An 18594-nucleotide genomic window follows, 5' to 3' on the forward strand; every position below is an offset into this window, starting at 1 on the left:
GTTTCTGCTCACATTTTGTGTTTTCCACTCAAAAGTTGTATTTATTATTTTTAATAGTTTTTGCTACATTAAAAATCGCTGACGTGTTTGTCTAGGTCAAATATTGGAGAGAAGAAAAAACAAAACATTTAATGGTGACTGTGCATCAGATGTTTGAATATAGTAGCATACCTGTCAACCCGAGGCCATTGGCAATCTTAAGGCCGAGTTATACTTCCGCGTCAGACCTGCGCCGTCAAGGAAGACCCGAGTTACGACCCTGCGCCTGACGCGCTCCTCTCGAATTTTCCAACCTTTGCGTCGCGTAGACGCGTATGACGTGGCAGAAACGGACTGTGATTGGTCCACTCAGACTGTTGTTTCCGGTTCAGCGCGAAATCACCGCCATTGTAGAATAGAATAAAACATTATTTTCTACACGCAAAAAATGGACCAAGCCGAGGGGAGTATCATCGAAGAGCAAGTCTCGTCAAGATATTATTGTGATTGCCAAATGGCAAGGTCGGCGATTGGAAAAAAAAAAAAAAAATGGAAGAACCACCGAGACGTGTGTGTTCGGAATCGAGTGGCCACACGAAGCGGTGACCCAGTTGGCCAAAAACTGCCAACTTTTTATCACTTTATGTTGTATTTTTGGTGACCTAGTCGGCCAAAAACTGCCAACTTTTTATCACTTTATGTCATATTTTTGGTTGGTGCACTTTATCATTTATTGTGTACATATGTTTGCTGTGAGTCTGTGACTTATTTACGTGTCACACTTCAAGTATATAAAGAATAAACCACAGATTTGGTGTCAAAAGAGTTGTTTTGATCTTTAATTTTCAATAACAGACAGTTCACACGATACATCATCACTGATTGAGAGTGCCTCGGTGCTTTTTATGATAACGTTAAAATCAAGGCTCCCAATGCAGTTTGGGAAGTTCCATAGACGCCAGAAATCTGCTATGGCTTCCCACTGGCTGGTTGTAGGACACGGCAAACAAATCGGGCTGGAGGGCTTTGCAGACCTTGAACGCAGTGCTCGACGCCAGTTTGAAGCTAGCCGCCACAGCTAGCTCTCTCCACCCGAGTCTAAAACTCTCTGTGCGGCATCAAAAGTCGGCCAGACCGCCTCAAAACAGTCTTCTGCATCGCCTGTCCCTCAACATTTGTATGTTCAATATTTATTCAGTGTTAATGAGCAGAATATTTACTTTCAAGAGTTCCATCTTGCATTGTTTATTTTTTCTCCGTTAAACTAGACTAGCGGAAGTCAACAAACATGCCCCAAAACCGTACAAACATAACAGCACACCCCTCTAGTGGCTTGGCGGTGAATTACAGAGCAACGCGTTCCCTCACCGCAGAACTATCGAATGTCGAATGACGCCGTAGTCGCTGCGCCGTCACCGCAACGCAGGAGTATAACTCAGACTTTACAAATAGTGACGTATGCCCTTACAAATTGGTGACGAATCTTACAACGTTCTATATAGCGTGCAATATGAAACAAAAATAAAACTCAATTTCTAAAACAATATTAATTTGTTGGTAATATTGTAACATATAACCAGGTGCAATCAAAGAACAATCAATATCTTCAGCTACAGTACATCATGATTACTAAAATTTAACAGTGACTTTTGTTATAATTGTATGTAGCACTTTTGGCGATTTCTATTATGACTTTTGATGGCTGCACTTCATGGCACTTCAGCTCGCAATACAATTTCACTTCAAGGTAGTTCGTAAGTGTGTCCAATTATAAATTAAACAGGTCAATTGATAAAATTAACTTACCGATGCAATCTTTGAGTCAGGGAACATTTCTTTTGTTAATTCTGAGAATTGATCAGCAATAGCTGCAGGCAAATTGTGCCCGGCAACAAATTGGCAGAATAAATTCTAAGCTTTCGGCAGTTTTCATTCTACAGACTTCATCTTTACAACCAGTGTTGTTAATCTTACTTTTAAAAAGTAATTAATTACAGTTTCAAATGACCTTTCCCAAAAAGTAATTGAGTTAGTAACTCATTTACCTGAATGTAAGAGTAATTAGTTACTTGGCAAAGTAACTGGTGTAACATGTTTTTTTTTTTTTCCCCATTTAAAAAAAACAAAAAACAAAAAAACATAGTAACCTTTGCTATGTTTGGAAGTAATTTAATGTTGTGAATCAAATGTTAAAGTTGTTACAATTGCTCCAGTTTTTGCATTAGTTCCCTTCTGTCTACTTTCAACATGTGAAATTTTAAAGCTGTTTCATCATTTAAAGATACATTCAAATCAAGATTTAGCCGATTTAGGAGTATTTTAGATAAAAAGTTACTTAGGTTCGCTAGGAAGGTTCACTACAACAGAGCCTTTCTGAGAAGTCTACTGCTCTAAAATGACAGCTGTTTACTAACGCCGCCGAGTCTGTCATTTCGCATGTAGTTCTATATGCATGCGATATCTAGGCGTGGATTGGAGGCTGTCGGCTACAGTCAGGAAATATTGGAGCAACCTAGCCTAGCATCGCGTTTGCTACAGCGTCACAACAAACACTCTTCTCTCGCCGTGTCTCTGACTTTTCTCGCGTCATTCAACCAACGTAGTAGCGCATAGTAACACACACTGTCTCGTTGCCGAAATGGTGACAAAATCCGAACGGAGAAAAAAAAAAAGGTAATGCACGTAAAACGTACAGATTTTGAATGTACGGCGTACATATTTAAAAATCAGTGCTCACTTATACAAATTACGCCGAAACCGTACAACTTGACAGGTATGCCAACATATCCCATGACATAAATTAAACACAGAGAATGATGGAACAGCCACAGACTCGTGAGGGACCAACATTGGCAATAAGCCTATGAAAAATATACTACTAATTAGTGCTTCAGTTTAAATGGGAATAAGGGGCAAGACTCACTAAATAGATCACAACACTCCCCCAGCCAGTTTCTGCTCACATTTTGTTTTCTGCTCAAAAGTTGTATTTATTTTCATTTAATTTTTTTGCTACATTAAATGTTTGGCTAGGTCAAATATTGGACAGAAAAAAACATTTAATGGTGAATGTGTATTAGATGTTTGAATATAGTAGTGATGACATTGAAATGACAAGTGTAACTGTGGTCTTGTGCATTAGGACTTTATCCAGGCTGTCAGCAAGACCCGAGCGGAGGATGAAAACATCACAGAGTGAGAAAAACCAGAGGAATCCACTCTTCTCTCCTTATGCTCCATTCTTGGAGGCTTTAAGTGCAATAAGCTGGCAGCCCAAGATAAGCTCCTTTATGCCTGTTGTCTTTCTTTCTCACAAAATCAAGTAGGAAAGTGTATATAAACATATTGAGAAATTGATTTGTTGTTGAAAACAAAATGGCCAATAACTGACAATGTAAAACAAATATTACTGTATATGTGCAAAACAATTAGGTTTGTGCAGTAAATTGTAATTATAAACTGATTTTTGTGCTTTGTGAGCTGAAACCAAATTGTAATGATGGCAAAATATTCGTTGGTTGAGAATGTTTCTAGCTCAGTGCCATATAGAATCACATTAATCACTTCATAAAACTTCCATTATCTATACCACCTATCCTTTCAAGGTAGAGGGTGTGCTTGAAAGACATCACAACTGACTTCGGGTTAGAGGCAAGGAACATCCTGGATTAGGTATGAGCCGATTACTAGTTTGATGGTACATTTACTGTGGTTTTTAAAAGTCGAAGTTTCAAAAACATTCAAACTAGACATACCAGTACAGTGGTTTGTCAGTCGAAATGGTCGAATTTCGATTGGGATTTTCCCATAACAATGCATTATAATTCGATGAATTTGTTCCACAGCCCAAAAACCTACTCTAAATCTTTAAAAAAATACTGCAGGTACAATGACAAATACCCAATCAAAACAAATAAATTATAAATACAAATCGGAACATAATAATGATAATAATTTTATTTATTTATTTTCCGTTCAGGCATGACAAATGCGTTTACAATTAATTCAACCCGAAAAGAAAAGGGCTGACGGGATAAGCCGAAGCTTATTGAAACCCGTCCCCAGTATACCATATAGGACGCAGAAAATACTGAATATCAATTTTTAACATTCAGATTTCGTAGTGTTTTTTTTTTTTTTTTAAAATAGTAGCCATCCCCTCTGATTGTTCATTTTCCCAATAGTTCATTGTCGATCGTGGCAATGTGCTCGTTATGTTGATTTGATCCAGTAGATTAGTTCATAATTCAGTAGTTTATTCAGTTGATTCAATCCAGGAACTTGAAGTCAATTGTCTGTGCATTTACAGCCAAAAAACAAAAAACTGACCGAAAAAACAAAACTGAATAGAAAAAAAAAAGTGTCTTTGGACAGCAGGACAGTTTTTATTTTCGCTGCTCGCTCCTCACAGTATTACCTCCAGTTTGCGATGGTGTTGGGTTATTTTGCACTAAGCATGCTAACAGTGCTCACTGGTTTACTTATATAACACTGACAAAGCTGGACGATTGTTGGCAATATTCGGCACGTTTTCGCTGAAAAACAACCAAGCGGCTTATCAATGAGATTGGGGTCTAATGTCTTTAAGTGCCATCTTAAATGATTTGGCTTCCGGCTGTCAGCTATAATCATTTTTAGACACAGTAAACAGTGGTCTTTCCTCATCTACCACTGTATTAAAGGCAAATGGCCCGAAAAAAAGCGCATTCCCGACGGCCGAGGGAGAACCGTAGGTGAGGGCGGTCGTCGTGACGATCCGAAGCCGAAAATGGCACTGCTCAAGCGGACACGTGAGAACCGGAGAAGATGAGAGGACAGTGGGCCGCTGCGTGAGTCCGGCCGGAAAATGGCTTTCGAAAACGGCGCACAGCTCTTCATATCTCACCTCTGTGTGCGCATGCTTACTTCAAACATACTGCGCGCACTTTGAAAATGAGAGCGCCACCCACTGAGTGGATGTGCAAGTACACTTTATTCTAGTACGGCAAAAAAAAAAAGAAAAAAAAAAAGCATGTTCCCCGAGTTCACATGCGCAGGGGGGCGCGCCCCACTATTTGAGAAGTACTGATGTTAAACTAAAGTGCAATCACATTCGTAAATGAATGGCTTCTGGTTTTTGAAATGTAAATAAACCAATCTATTGTGATAAAAAAACAAAGATAAAACTGCCTTAACCATCAAAGTGAGGTCTAACTGTAACTGTACTCTTGAAACAAATCTGAAAAAGGAAAAACACTGCAATAAAATAATGCAAACTGGTTAAACTTGAGAGTAGCGTATATCTCTCATGACAAAACATTACTCCTCAAGTTCAGCATTCACTTCAATGATATCTGGCGCCATTTAGCGTCGTGAATGGGTATAATGTCTAGACCCCAAATATAAGACGACTCCCACTTTTTCAGTCTTATTTCAATGCAAAAAAAACACCGTCTTATATTCGGGCAAATACGGTAATATTCTATTACTGCGACTACTACACACTATTGATAGCAGTTCCTCTGAGTTCCTATTTAGTCATAATGTGAATACAATTATGATACATTTGTACTAAACAATAATGTTTAAATGTTCATTGACTAAAATAAAATACCAATCCATCATAATAACAATGATGAATTATCCTGATTTTGGAGGACTGATGATGTCAATTGAAGAGAAACTGCAGCACTAGGAGGGCAATCACATGATGTGATAAGCTCGTGAGGCTTGATTTGAGTGCTGCATGAGGTACACAATCAATGGTAGGGGATTACCATTGGGTGGGTGAGAGGTGCACTGAGGTTATGCTAACATTCTGATGTTTGTTAGTAGAGTTGGTGAGTCAGAAGTTCCTCACTATTAACCCCGGGGTATATTGATTTCTCCTCGAATCAGTGTGTGTATTCGTGTTCACACCGTGTGTGGCACTTGGGTGCAAGGGACACAAATACACATAATAGGACACACTTAGATGCACAACATGTCAGCTGCATTGGCATAGCAGTGTTCCTCTGGGTCACCTGAATATTGGAGTCTTACAGTGAAGCTGTCAATGCTTTGGACAACTGGCCTGGATAAGTGTACTGCTGCACTTGAGTCAATAACCCCCCCCCCCCCAATGCTCGCCCACTATTTAACAAGGCCTAACTCCAGAGTCAAGTCAAACACATTTTCATCTTGTCTGAGCTCATTTTCCTGGAAGAGAATCAATATTACAAATATTTGGAATTGGATGAGCAGCTATATATGAACAGAGTCATGAGGATGTAATTCCTACCTTAAACTGGTTTCAAGATAAGTGTTATAAATAATAATTGAATGATATAACACAGTAGGCCTCCCATTCCCTTTCGATAGCAATATTGATATCCTATTTAAACAAGAACATTAGACGCAGGTTGATCACATTATACCTATCGGTCATTGTTTGTGAGCTCCTATTTGACAAGTTCCACATACTGCATATATCAGGAAAACTTTCCATTGATGTAATTGTTTGATAAGTTTGCCTTATTTCCTACAGATAGAGCTTCACCTGTACAATCTAATGAGATCCAGTGCAAGATCTTCATCTAAAGCGGCTGTAAAATAAAATAATTACAAATAATATGGCTATAATATAATTAACCCTTAGATGCACAAGTTACTGGACCCTACACTCTTCCATAAGTGTTCCATAATTTTGGTGAAGAATAGTCACTTGTCATATTAGTATGATATTTAGGGCCACAAAAGAATGATTTCATGCTTGAAATAACTTTGATTCAATGAACATTTTTTTTGGGAAGAAAAAAAAAAAAAAAAACAGAACAACAATAGACTTCATCCTTCCTTGTATTTTATCATCAATGATGAAGAGATCCCATGCATCTTTTTGGTGAGATAGCGATGCTAAGCCCTTTTCTGAGGATATTGTAGCTCTGTGTTCTCCCCTGGGTGGGAGGTAATTCTCTCTAGTAAGAGCCCTACCAACTCATTGTGTTGGCCATAACACATTCTCCCAGTCCTCTTTTGGATCATCCAAATGGTCTCTAGCAGACCGCAGACGGGCCTGGATGTGTACTTTCTTCAGCAGGGGGACACGTCTGGCTGTGCAGGATTTGAGTCCCTGGCGGCACATTGTGTTACTGATAGTAGCCTTTGTTACTGTGGTCCCAGCTCTCTGTAGGTCATTCACTAGGTCCCTCCGTGTGGTTCTGGGATTTTTGCTCACCGTTCTTGTTATCATTTTGACCCCACGGGGTGAGGAGGGAGTTGAAAGTCCGTGTTGCCCAACGACAGCCCCAAAATATCACTGCTCTAGAGGAGATCTGCATGGAGGAATGGGCCAAAATACCAGCAACAGTGTGTGAAAAGCTTATTAAGAGTTACAGAAACGTTTGGCCTTCGTTATTGCCAACAAAGGGTACATAACAAAGTATTGAGATGAACTTTTAGTATAGACCAAATACTTATTTTCCACCATGATTTGCAAATAAATTCTTTAAAAATCAAACAATATGATTTTCTGTTTTCTTTTTTTTCCCACATTCTGTCTCTCATGGTTGAGGTTTACCCATGTTGACAATTACAGGCCTCTCTAATATTTTCAAGTGGGAGAACTTGCACAATTAGTGGTTGACTAAATACTTATTTGCCCCACTGTATGTTTGTCCCTCTATTTGCAAGTGCAACACAGATCTGACACAGATTCATTCGGAATTTGAAGAGGGCATTTATTTATCTATTTTTTGCTACTGTTGGCATGAGCACTGGCCACCCCCTTTGCAAACAATAAGCAGCACCTTTTCAATTCCCTTTAAATGTGTCACGCTAGTGGCACACTGCCAGTCCTAAACATTTCAACGCACACAATGTACAGATGTAATCCTGTAAAAACCTGGCAAACCAAAACTTGAATTCTTTGGTCGAGGTCAAAGTGGCAATTTTGCTCAGCTCATAACTTTAAAAAGCAGTCCTTACAAAAGACATGGAATCAATTATATTTATTCAAACGTTACATTGTCAAATCTGGAAGAAAAGCATTCGTGAAATGGGGTATTTAGCTCTTAGCTCTTCAGCTATGCGAAGCAAATGAGAAGCTTCTCAGCAGGGAACTGAGACTCATTATAAGATATTATTGCATCTTGTCACGGTGAAGTCCAAAAGCTGCAAGTACGATAGTCTCAAACCCCAGTTTAATTACGCCAGGTCACACTTATTGGAAATTGGAGCGATGGCAAGCTGGAAATATTCAATGCTTGTGTAACTACATTATATATATTTGTCTGGTTCCAAAACGCAATCTCCTACAATTGAGCTTCGGCCATCGCAAATCTGAACAAGCAGAATCAACAGATCGAGAGCTGTCCGATAGTATCAGGTAGCCAATAATATTGTCGATAAAAGTATATTAAAATGATATTGGAAAACATCGACATTGGTTTTTCTTTGACAGTTTTGGGCCAATTTGCATGTTGCCTTCAAAGTGAATACAGAAGCCTTTTGCCTTTGTACAAAGGCTGGCCACAGCTTAGTACAGCAGTTATGCTTATTGACCATGATATGTCTCTAAACTAAGATACTTGGGAATTGTTATGTCTGCAGACCATTTGCAGTCATAGTGCAAAAATCAAATAAAGAATAAATGATTGAAAAATTAAAATATTTTAAATACACAACCGCATATATAGGTATCGGTTTGAAATCGGTATGGCATGTTTGGAGTTGGACAATATTGGGAAATTGGTTTTTGATTAAAACGTCATTATCGGACAACTCTAATCAGAATCATTTACCCTTTCACAACGAACGTGTCGGCGGCGACAAAATTAAGCAAATCATCTTTGAGGCCTTGTCGCGCTGTAATTCCGTCACCAACATGACGCTGGTTGGTCTCTTTTGACAGTGGGAAAGTTGAGGTTCATGCCCGTTTTTACCTGAAGTCAATCGACCAAGTAAAACGGGAGATAATGTCATTTGAGTTTTATAGTTTTATTGCTCTCATAAAGAAACATTAAAATGCTGCATGGACCATGGTTTTATGTCCATATTTCCATTTTTCTTGTCCTTTTTCAAAACCAAAAGCACCACGAAAAACGACATATCCCAGGAGCCATTGTGAGGTCACGAAGAAAAAAACGTAATGCAAACATTTTTAATAAATTGCCAATTGAGGCGCCAACTAAGGAGAGGGAGGCGAGGTAGCGAGCGACGGCCGGTTGGATTGAGCGAGCGACTTTGAAATGTGTGGAGTGAATCGTAAGCTAAATTTAGCGCAAGCTAATGCATTATTTCATCAACTCGAGGAAGAGGATGACCCAGATTTGTCATTGCTTTCTTCGGATGAGTCGGCGGAGAGAAATGTGACAGCGTGCAAATGGCAGAAGAGTGGGTTGTGTGACGTAGTGTGTGACGTAGCTGTGTGTCCTGTTCAAGAGGAAACTGAGTGGCATGCCTAATAAAATTTAACGGAACCTAATTTATTGTCAATATTTTTTAAAAGACTTTTTTTCAATGTTATATTGATTTTTTTTCCCCCACTATCAATCTTTAAAATGTGTATATAGGTGTGTGTTTGTTCAAGGAGCTTGATTGTACAGTATGTCTGTACAGTGGGGAGAACAAGTATTTGATACACTGACAATGGGAAAACCCATTGGCAGTGTATCAAATACTTGTTCTCCCCACTGTACATGGGGACAAATAAGTATTTAGTCAACCATTAATTGTGCAAGTTCTCCCACTTGAAAATATTAGAGAGGCTTGAAATTGTCAACATGGGTAAACCTCAACCATGACAGACAGAATGAGGAAAAAACACAAAAAAAACAGAAAATCACATTGTTTGATTTTTAATTCTTTAAAAATCAAACAATGTGATTGTTTGTTTTATTTGCAAATCATGGTGGAAAATAAGTATTTGGTCAATACCAAACGTTCATCCCAATACTTTGTTATGTACCCTTTGTTGGCAATAATGGAGGCCAAACATTTTCTGTAACTCTTCACAAGCTTTTCACACACTGTTGCTGGTATTTTGGCCCATTCCTCCATGCAGATCTCCTCTAGAGCAGTGATGTTTTGGGGCTGTCGTTGGGCAACACGGACTTTCAACTCCCTCCTCACCCCATATGAACGTCCAGGCCCGTCTGTGGTTCGCTATAGAGCATTTGGATGATCCAGAAGAGGACTGGGAGAATGTGTTATGGTCAGATGAAACCAAAATAGAACTTTTTGGTAAAAACACAGGTTCTCTTGTTTGGAGGAAAAAGAATACTGAATTGCACCATACCCACTGTGATGCATGGGGGTGGAAACATCATGCTTTGGGGCTGTTTGTCTGCAAAGGGAGCAGGACGACTGATATGTGTAAAGGAAAGAATGAATGGGGCCATGTATCGAGAGATTTTGAGAGAAAATCTCCTTCCATTAGCAAGGGCAGTGAAGATGAGATGTGGCTGGGTCTTTCGGCATGACATTGATCCCAAACACACAGCCAGGGCAACAAAGGAGTGGCTCCATAAGAAGACTTTCAAGGTCCTGGAGTGGCCTAGCCAGTCTCCAGATCTCAACCCCATAAAAAATCTGTGGAGGGAGTTAAAAGTCCGTGTTGCCCAACGACAGCCCCAAAACATCACTGCTCTAGAGGAGATCTGCATGGAGGAATGGGCCAAAATACCAGCAATAGTGTGTGAAAAGCTTGTGAAGAGTTACAGAAAACGTTTGGCCTCCGTTATTGCCGACAAAGGGTACATAACAAAATATTAAGATGAGCTTTTGGTATAGACCAAATACTTATTTTCCACCATGATTTGTAAATAAATTCTTTAAAAATCAAACAATGTGATTTTATGGGGTTTTTTTTCCACATTCTGTCTCTCATGGTTGAGGTTTACCCATGTTGACAATTACAGGCCTCTCTAATATTTTCAAGTGGGAGAACTTGTACAATTAGTGGTTGACTAAACACTTATTTTCCCCCAACGTATGTTCTGTACTTTTGATTAGGTGATGGGTGCCATACCTAACCTCACAAAGAGATATACTCCAAACCCTTTTTGTGTTGGATGGATAGATATTATTACTATTTTTCACTGTTGGTCTACTGCATATTACCGGTTTTGACCATAGTATGTAGAAAGGACAAAAACATTCCAATGACCATACCTGCTGTTTCTGTTGAATTATCGAATATAAAACTATTCAGTCTCATATTTTTCAGTTGAATGTTTATCTGAACAAGTTGAATTAATATCAAGCTTCAAAACGTTTCGATAAGCATGTTATGGTTGTCAATGGGACATCAATTTTACAAATTCTGACAAAAAAAAATGTGATTTAATTTTTTTTTTGGTCCAAAATGTTGATTGCAATTGGTCAGTGAAGAAAACAACAGTTTGGACATTCAGGTTATGGTGTCCTGAAAAAAGGGACCCAAGCAGGCCATTGTGAACATTTTTTTCTCTGAAATATAAAGGCAACATAAAAGGCATGCAAATTCAGACAAAATAGGCTAAGGTGTAAAAGGGTTAACTCAATAGATTGTGTGCTCTGACATTTTAAATTCGAGGAGTAAAGGAAAAAAGAAAAACACTTGAACACTTGTTCATTTGCATATGATTTCTCCTTTTTTAAGACACTGTTTTCTAAAAGGGGAATTTCCCAGTCTTTCCCTTCAGCACTCACTTTAGTAATTTTGCACTTCATTTTAAAACAAGCAATATTCTTCCTCACGCACGCTATATTAAACTACCCAAAGCCTCTTGTTAATACAAATGTCTAATAATGCAAAACACTGTGTAAATAGCCAGCAGCGTCATTTGCTGTGCCAACGCAGTGCCTTCTGTCTCTTTGAGGCCCTTCTGACTGAGCGCGCACCTGTTTGTGTACAATGTAAGCTGCATCACACACTGGCAAGTGTGTAGATCCAGTTTGTATTGTGTGAGTCCGTGTGCGAGCTTCACCACGCTACTTGCCCTCAGGCTTCTCCGCAACTGAGCCTGTTGCACGTGTGCGTCTGCCGTTGCGCGTCAGCTGTTGTGCGTCTGCGCTTGTGAGCCTGTATGCTCTCATCCTCCAGCATGCCCAAGGGGGGGAACTCCATTATCTACCACTGAGCGCTGCGGCCTCTGTGCCATGCTTCCTACAGGCTAGGTCAAAGATTAAAAGTAGCAAGCTGATACTAGGGGGAGGGGAGTGACTGGGGTGTAGAATATATTGTTTTATGTTAAAGCTGCTATTCACTCTACGTTAGCAATGTTAATAACTCACTCACTGTGTTTGGTTGGCTGCAACAAGGAATGGTAACACTTTACAATAAGGGTCCCTTGATTAACATTAGTTAATGCATTTTTAGACAATAACTTTTGTTGAAGTAACATGGCAATAATTCATTTTATCCCTAACTAACATTTATTAATATATTAACATAAATTAATGCATTATTTAATGCATTTTAAGACGATAACTAATGTTTAAGTAACATTACAATAATTCATATAATCCCTTAACATTTAGCCGTATAGTAATTAACATTAGTTAATGCATTAATTAATGTACAACCAGACAGTAACTAATAGTTTGGTAAAATAAAAAAATAAATAAAGGCCTATATAGGGTTAGGGTTAAGATTTAGAGTTAGGGTTTGTTAACTTAACTCATTCACTCCCAGCGATTTTCACCGCAGCAAGGCCCTTCGCTCCTGGCCGTTTTACTGGATTTTGACTGATTTTGCAAGGCCCACAGACAATCCTGCTCTATTGCTATAAAAACATGGAACCCACCTAAAGAAAGATTAGACTCTCTTCTTTCAGCAGAAAAATAGTTCATATCTTTTTCCATTCTTTAGAAATCAGCATTAGAAAATAGCTTAGTTTGAGCAATTTTCCAATTTTTGATGAAAAAAAAAAACGGGAAAAATTTAGCTTTTGTGAAAGCATACATTTCAAACATAAACATAACTTTGACTTTGAGTTAGAAAATAGCTTAGTTTGAGCTATTTTCTACGGAGCCCCCCGGGTGCCAGGGTAGAAAAAATAAAAAAATCTTAGCTAATCATAGCTAAACTGTACCCACAGTTTACTAATCTGTACCCATAGATTACTAAACTGTACCCACAGTTTAGCAATCTGTACCCACAGATTACTAAACTGCACCTACAGTTTACTAAACTGTACCCACAGTTTAGCAATCTGTACCCACAGTTTACTAAACTGTACCCACAGTTTACAGAACCCACAGTTTAGCAATCTGTACCCACAGTTTACTAAACTGTACCCACTGTTTACTAATCTGTACCCGCAGATTACTAAACTGTACCCGCAGTTTAGCAATCTGTACCCACAGTTTACTAAACTGTACCCACAGTTTACTAATCTGTACCCACAGATTACTAAACTGTACCCACAGTTTAGCAATCTGTACCCACAGTTTACTAAACTGTACCCACAGATTACTAAACTGTACCCACAGTTTACTAATTTGTACCCACAGATTACTAAACTGTACTCACAGTTTACTAATCTGTACCCACAGATTACTAAACTGTACCCACAGTTTAGCAATGAGTCGGAAACTGTAGTCACCGATGTTTGGCGGGGACTCCAAATGCCGAGGGACCGACTGAGCAAGCACCTGCACCTCTTGCCCTCGACGAACAAAGGGGTTTTAAAAGGTAACTATTGCACATTTTCTTTGGTAGCCGTCTACATTTTCAGGTGTCATCAATCAATACGGCATGTTATGTGTTAGTAGCCACTAATGCGGCTACTAAAAATAGCTAACTAACAAATGAACACTACTTGAAATAAGCACGCACGAACACGACAGCAGCACAGAAAATGTGCAAACACAACATGGCATATTGTTTGATGACACCTTAAAGATGCCTACCAAAGAAAACGTGCAATAGTTACCTTTTAAAACCCCTTTGTTCGCCGAGGGCAAATGGTGCAGATGCTTGCTTGGTCGGTCCCTCGGCATTTGGACTCGGAGTCCCCGCCAAACATTGGTGACTACTGTTTCCGGGTCATTGCTAATCTGTGGGTACAGAGTAGTAGATTTTGGGCACAGTTTAGTAATCTGTGGGTACAGATTAGCAATCTGTGGGTACAGATTGCTAATCTGTGGGTACAGTTTACTAATCTGTGGGTACAGATTAGTAAACTGTGGGTACAGATTAGCTATGATTTTTTATTTTTTTCTATCCTGGCACCCGGGAGGCTCTGTAATTTTCCAATTTTTGATGAAAAAAAAACTGAAAAACTGAGCTTTTTGTGAAAGCATACATTTCAAACAAACATAACTTTGATTTATACATAGCTATATTTTGCTTTAGTTACATCCCAAACATCTGAATAATGTTTTCCTTTTACTAAATAAAATAAACAACAAAACAAATAGAGCTATTGATAGCAAAGTAACAATCTATTTACACCTAGCTAAACTTGAACTGTTGAACTATTTGCGCACCTAACAACAGGGAAGGCTCTCGGCTGTTCCCGTGGCTAATCTGATGAGTCCGGATCAAGATCGGTCTCACATTCTCATCATCTTCATCATCTTCATTGTTGGTTTCAACCTCGGGCTAAGGAGTAACGCAACGTGAGCTCCGCAGAACGCATGTGGGACCTGACGCTGTTGTGGACGTCACCATCTGTTTCATCAAGATAGATTTTTTTGAATGCTTCTTTAACGATCGTTTCGTTTTCTTTTCAAAACACTCCTCCAGTGTCGTTTACCTTTTTTTCCCCCCGATCGTTCTCCACATTTTTTTCAAATTCTCACGCGTCCTCACAAGATCCCTCCAACTTCCGTTTCCTGACTATTTTTCTTCACTTCCAGTCTTGGCCGAGATGAGTTCTTACCAAAAGCAATACTGACCTCCAGTGGCCAGTTTTATTGCTTTAAAATGGGTTTTGAGCTTTGTGCATTGTATCATAGCTACAACGGAACCTCTAGATGCCTCTTCTCAAAAAAAAAAAAAAAAAAAAAAAAAAAAACGCAAAAGACGTATTAATACATTTTTGGGACACTGAAGCAATTAAAAATAGAACATATTTATACATTTTGGGGAGCAAATGAGTTAATTAACGTTAATTCATTTTTAGATGATAACTCATGTTAAAGTAACATGGCAACAATTCATTTAATCCCTTATCTAACATTTATTAATATATTTATTAACATAAATCAATGCAATATTTAATGCATAGCTAATGTTTAAGGAACATTACAATAATTCATATAATCCCTTACTTAAAATTTAGTAATATATTAATTAACATTATTTAATGCATTAGTTAATGCACAACCAGACAGTAACTAATAGTTTGGTTCAGTAATGGTAATAAAGGTTAAGGGGGGGTGAGGGGGGGTTGTCTTGTCCCTTAACTAATTTCTTAGTTAAGGGACACATGTGCTACACTTTACAATAAGTAATGGTTAATTAAGGTTAAGTAATACTTATGAGGTATGTTCACGTGAAATAACCCATACTTAACGTTAGGTTATAATATACATAATACATTAATTAACCATTTACCATTAATTCACATATACATTAGTGCATTAATAAATATTTTTTTAATGTATACTTGTACTAGTAAGTGATTGTTATTTTTTTAAATGAGAAACATTGCTCTGTGAGTCCTTGGGTGCTGCTAACACAACCATTAGTTACTGTCTGGTTATGCATTAACTAATGCATTAACTCATGTTAATTAATATGGTGTTATGGTATTATACTTGTATAGCGCTTTTCTACCTTAAGGCACTCAAATATTAATAAATGTTAGATAAGCAATTACATGAATTATTGTAATGTTACTTAAACATTAGTTAATGCATTTTTAAACAATAACTAATGTTAATTAAATGACCCTTGTTGTAAAGTGTTTTAATTTTTTTTTTTTTTTTTTTTTTAACTGACAAAATGAACTGAAGATTAAACTCGGTCTTGAGGACAAGAGGCCCAGGTGAGCCTTCTCACCATCAAGCCCACTCCATTATGCTGCACATACAGACCAGCCAAAGCAAATTAACGGACAATTACTATGCAGATATATGCAAGGCCAAGAGCATAGTGCAGGCAGTGAAATAGACTTGATTAATGAGACAGGGAATGCGAGTGGGACATGACAAGTGAAGCTCGGGGAGGATGGAGAGGATAGCTAAGAAGGATTGTGGTCAGGATAAGGAGGAATCAGATGAGGGAACGTGGAATAGGCAGGAATGAAACAATGGAAGGGGAATCTGGAAAGAGAGTGGGATTAATTGAGGGAGGATCCAGGAGATCTCTGGGGCAAATCAGATGTAGTGTGGATTGGACGTATAATATGTTCTAGTTTACTGGTCTTGCCTGTACAAGTTGATGGCAACATTCACCACGCTGTTTTGAATTTTGAACACAATCTGAATACCGGAGAACCTGCAAAGTCCACTTTGGATTGCAGAGAGCTGGGATCGAACGGTCAATTTCGGAACTTTAAGGCTCTTTGCAAACCATCAAAACAAAATTAGCCACAAACATGAGCTGTCAGGATTTTTCGTTTCATATAATGAAATAAAATCACCCAAAATGGCCTGGATTTTACGGTTTCACTGCTGCTATTTATGTTGAAAAATGAAATATGAAAGTAGAGGCTCGGAGCGTGGTTTTACCGTCAATTTTGATTTATTCATTTTGCCGCCAGACGGTTCTCTGCTTATATAATTGTTCAGGATGAACTATTTACAACAATTTACAACGTGTGCGATTCCAGAAAATTCCACCATTTGTGTTTATAGAGAAGAGTCAAGTCACATTTATTAGCCCTTAATCAAACACCTCCTATTTCGGGCTTTGATTTGTAATCGAAAAAAAGTTGTTGAGAATCAATTCCATAACTATACGCTATGATGTTTATTATGTCCCCCACGTCAATCTTAGACAGTTTAGCCTCTTGGACTATGCCACTTTAACAGAAATTGTGTCAAAATTAAAGCCCACAACATGCTGCCGTGACATCCTTCCTTCAAACTTTTTCAAAACTGTTTTTCATTGCATAGCCCCAAACATACTTCAGATTATAAACACTTCTCTCCAAACAGGAGAGTTTCCACAGACTTTAAAAACTGCAGTAATAAAACCTCTCCTCTCCTAAAAAAAACCTAATCTGGATGCCTCAACCATTAGTAATTACAGGCCAATATCAAATCTGACATTCCTGAGGAAAATTATCGAAAGGGTTGTGTTCGAACAGATCCAGACTTTTATGATGCAAAACAATCTTTTTAACTCATTTCAGTCTGGATTTTGGCCACAACACAGCACCGAGACCGTGCTTATCAAAGTCCTAAATGATATTCGTCGGAATACCGATGCAGACAAATCATCTGTTCTGTTACTATTGGATCTCAGTGCCACATTCGACACGGTTGATCACGACATACTACTCAGCAGATTGGAACAGTGGGCAGGGCTTACTGACACTATTCTTCAGTGGTTCACATCCTATTTACATGATAGGGATTTCTTTGTGTCAATCGGAAACCATCAGTCAGAACGAACCAAATCCACGTGTGGAGTCCCTCAAGGGTCAATTCTTGGACCACTCTTATTCAACATCTATATGCTTTCCTTAGCTCAGATAATGGAACAGTATGACATCTCCTATTACGCCTGTGCAGATGACACACAACTGTACATTTCTGTGTCCCCACATGATTATAGTCCCTTAGTATCCCTGAGTAAATGCATTCATCAAATCAATGAATGGATGTGCCAGAATTTTCTCCAGTTAAATGTGGAGAAGACAGAGGTGATCATTTTTGGGCCAAAAAAAGGAAAGGTCAAAGATAAGCAGGCAATTTAGCACAATGTCACTTACAGCTACAAATCAAGTCAGAAACCTTGGCATAATTATTGACTCAGACCTAAAATTTTATAGCCATCTAAAGTCCGTCACTAAATCTGCTTATTACCACCTAAAAAATATAACCAGAATTAAGGGGCTTCTGACGCAGCAAGACATGGAAAACCATATGCATGCATTCATTTTCAGCAGATTGGACTATTGCAACGGTATGTTTACTGGTCTTGATAAAAAATCAGTCAGGAAGCTGCAGCTAGTACAGAATGCTGCAGCCAGAGTCCTCACAAATACAAGGAAGCTGGACCACATTACACCGGTTTCTAAATCACTACACTGGCTTCCAGTGAGTCAAAGGATAGACTATAAAATACTACTGCTCGTCTACAAAACACTTAATGGCCTTGGACCAAACTACATGCTTGATTTGTTAGATTCCTATGAGACATCTAGACCCCTAAGGTCGTCTGGAACCGGTCTTCTGCATGTTCCAAGAACAAGAACCATGCAGGGTGAGGCAGCATTTAGTTATTATGCTCCTCACCTCTGGAAAAAGTTACCTGCACATCTGAAGTATGCTCAAACTGTTAGCTCTTTTAAATCAGGGCTAAAAACGTTTTTGTTTAGCACTGCATATCCATAACTGTCTATATTTTCAATCTACATGCTTTCTATTCCTCTTGTGCTTATCTCCATTGCTGATTTCAATTAGTATTAGTAGTAGTAGTTTTTGTTTTATGTTTATTTATTTATTTTTATTCTATTTGTTATTAAATGTGATTTCTATGTATAATTTTATTTC

The 18594-nt window shown here is 38.5% G+C and overlaps 1 protein-coding gene across 2 annotated transcripts in view; it reads right to left on the bottom strand.

The window, feature by feature from the left end:
• LOC130907841 (plexin-A1-like) overlaps positions 1 to 18594 on the bottom strand; it is a 599840-nt gene that overhangs the window by 217015 nt on the left and 364231 nt on the right. The window lies entirely within an intron of this gene.

This window comes from Corythoichthys intestinalis, chromosome 2, assembly GCF_030265065.1.
Source record: "Corythoichthys intestinalis isolate RoL2023-P3 chromosome 2, ASM3026506v1, whole genome shotgun sequence".
Taxonomy (NCBI): Eukaryota; Metazoa; Chordata; class Actinopteri; order Syngnathiformes; family Syngnathidae; genus Corythoichthys; species Corythoichthys intestinalis.